The sequence below is a fragment of the Tachyglossus aculeatus genome, unplaced genomic scaffold (genome assembly GCF_015852505.1).
Source record: "Tachyglossus aculeatus isolate mTacAcu1 unplaced genomic scaffold, mTacAcu1.pri scaffold_327_arrow_ctg1, whole genome shotgun sequence".
Lineage (NCBI taxonomy): Eukaryota > Metazoa > Chordata > Mammalia > Monotremata > Tachyglossidae > Tachyglossus > Tachyglossus aculeatus.
The window spans coordinates 20220-22913 of NW_024045040.1; the positions used below are offsets into that span (position 1 = coordinate 20220).

At 46.0% G+C, this 2694-nt stretch overlaps 1 pseudogene; it reads right to left on the bottom strand.

Annotated features, from left to right (window-relative positions):
- Nucleotides 1-1393: 1393 nt before the first annotated feature.
- Nucleotides 1394-2289, bottom strand: LOC119923871 (annotated as a pseudogene).
- Nucleotides 2290-2694: the final 405 nt, after the last annotated feature.

The window sequence follows — 2694 nt, forward strand, 5'->3', positions numbered from 1 at the left end:
AGAAACGATGCAAATACCAACAAACCACCTTCAAGGGCTTCAGCAATTCAGGAGATAGGTGGAGTGGGGGGGAAGGATTTGTGGTGGAAGGGAGAGCAACACACTGGATGGTGGGAGAGGAGGCCAGAGAAAGTCAGGGGTAGAAGAGGCAGAGAATCAGTGAAAGACTGAACCAGGTAAAATTTCTCATTCTGCCGGCTTCCCTAACCTAACCCCACCTCCCAGGTTCTAAGTCTCTCCCTGGCTCTTCTGCCCTAACTTGTGCTGTGTGCTCTGGATACAGTAAGCACTCAGTCAATACCATTAATTGATTAACTGATTGATTGACCTCAGTGGGATGGCAGGATGGTCATTCATAAAGCAATAATTCCTATCTCAGGCCCTATCAATTATATTTACTGAGCACTTACTGAGTGCCCAACACTGTTCTAAGTACTTGGGAGACTACAATATAACAGAGTCGGTAGCCACATACCTTGCCCACAACGAGCTTGTTTTCACCCACCAGAGATACAAACTCTGCCATTTCACAGAGAAAACATTGAATTCGGTTTCATATAGTCTTGAAATTGGTCCTCACAGTCAACATTAATTCCCAATTTTTGTTACTGTCACCGAAATGCCTACAGCGAAAAGTCCTCTTAGATCCTAGCAACATAATCTACCAATTACATCCAAACTCATCTCTAAACTGTAAACTTGTTGTGGGCAGGGAACATATCTACCAACTCTGTTGTACTGTACTCTCCCAAGCACTTTGTAATAATAATAATGATGGTGACAGTATTTGTTAAGTGCTTACTATGTGCCAAGCACTGTTTTAAGGACTGCTGGTAGATACAATCTAATCAGGTTGAGCTGAGCACAGGCCCTGTCCCATATGGGACTCACAATCTCGAGCCGCATTTTACATATGAGAAGCAGCATGGCTCAGTTGAAAGAGCACGGCTTGGGAGTCAGAGGTCATGGGTTCGAATCCCAGCTCCAAGACTAGTCAGCTTTATGACCTTGGGCAAGCCACTTAACTTCTCTGTGCCTCAGCTACCTCATTTGTAAAATGGGGATTAAGACTGTGAGCCCCACGTGGGACAACCCGATCTCCTTTTATTCCCCCCAGTGCTTAGAACAGTGCTTTGTACATAGCGCTTAACAAATATCATTATCATTATTATTATTATTATATGAGGCAACTGAGGCACAGAGAAGTGAAGTGATTTGCCCCAGGTCAAACAGAAGACAAGTGGTGAGGCCAGGATCAAAACCCAGGTCTTTCTGACTCCACTAGGCCACTCTGCTACAGTGCTCCGCTCACAGTAAGAACTGGGCAAATAGCACTGATGATGTGGAAACCCCACGCTGACCACAGTGTTAATTTTCCTCCCGAGGACAGCCTTCACCTCCACAATTCCCTCATAGAGCTTTTCACCTCAGCGTCATTCCTCAGGGTGTAGTTGAGGGGATTCAGCATCAGAGGTATAATGGTGGTAAATAAAGTGACCATCTTATCCACTGCTAGGGTGTGAGAGGGAAGAATGTACATGAAGAGACAGGGGCCAAAGAACAGGAGGACCACAGCATGTGAGCCCCACAAGTCAAGAGCACTTTCCGCCTTGCCTCAGGAGACTGGGTTCTCAGGGTGAACAAGATGATGGTGTAGGAGATCACCAGGATGAAGAAGGCCACCAGAGAGATCATGCCACTGTTGGCCACCACCATCAGGCCCACCACAGAGCTGTCAGCGCAGGCACGTTTCAGCAAGGGATGCACATTGGAGAAGTAGTGATCTAGCATGTTGGGGTGGCAGAAGGGAAGCTGGATGGTGAGGAGTGTCTGAACGATGGAGTGTAGAAACGCTCTGCCCCAGAGGGAGGTCACCATGGCTTGATACACCCCCCGGCTCCTGATGCTCGGGTAGCACAAAGGTCTACAGATGGCCACGCACCAGTTGTAGGCTATCATTGTGAGGAGGAAGATGTCCGTGCCGCCAAAGAAGTGCACAGCGAACAGCTGAGTCATACAACTGCTGAAGGATATGGTTTTTCTCTTGGGAAATAGGTCGGCCATCATCTTTGGAGTGATGATAGAATAGCAGATGTTGAGAAAGGAGAGGTAGCTGAGGAAGAAGTACATGGCGGAGGCGAGGCGGAGGCTGACATTGATGGTTATCATTATGAAGAGATTTCCCAACAATGATACCATGTAGAAGAGGGCAAACACAATTCTCTGTAACACCTGATTCTGCAAAATTCCCAAGAAAATAAATTCTGTCACATTGTTTCTCTTCTCCATATGTTCACTTTAGTTGGGTTGAGCAGAGAGGAAATGCATCTGCAACAAAACCCAATAAGAAATAACTATGAAGGGAGCAAATTCAGTCAAAATGCATTTTTTTTTTCCAAAAAACATTCTTTCTGGGAATTCCTCTGATACGAAGAGTTCCCCATGGTCTCTGGAATGTTTTCTCTGATTCTATGCCCTATGATCCATCCTCTTGGAGCTCCAGCATGGGAGTTGGACAGAAGGAGGGTATGAACAACAATTAATCAATGGTATTTGCTGATGACTTACTATTTGCAGAGCACTGTCCTAAATGCTCAGGAGGGTATAATGCAAGTGAATACAATACAAGGTGAATTGGTAGACATGATTGCTGCCCACAAGAGAAGCACCATGACCTAGTGGATAGAGCAGGGG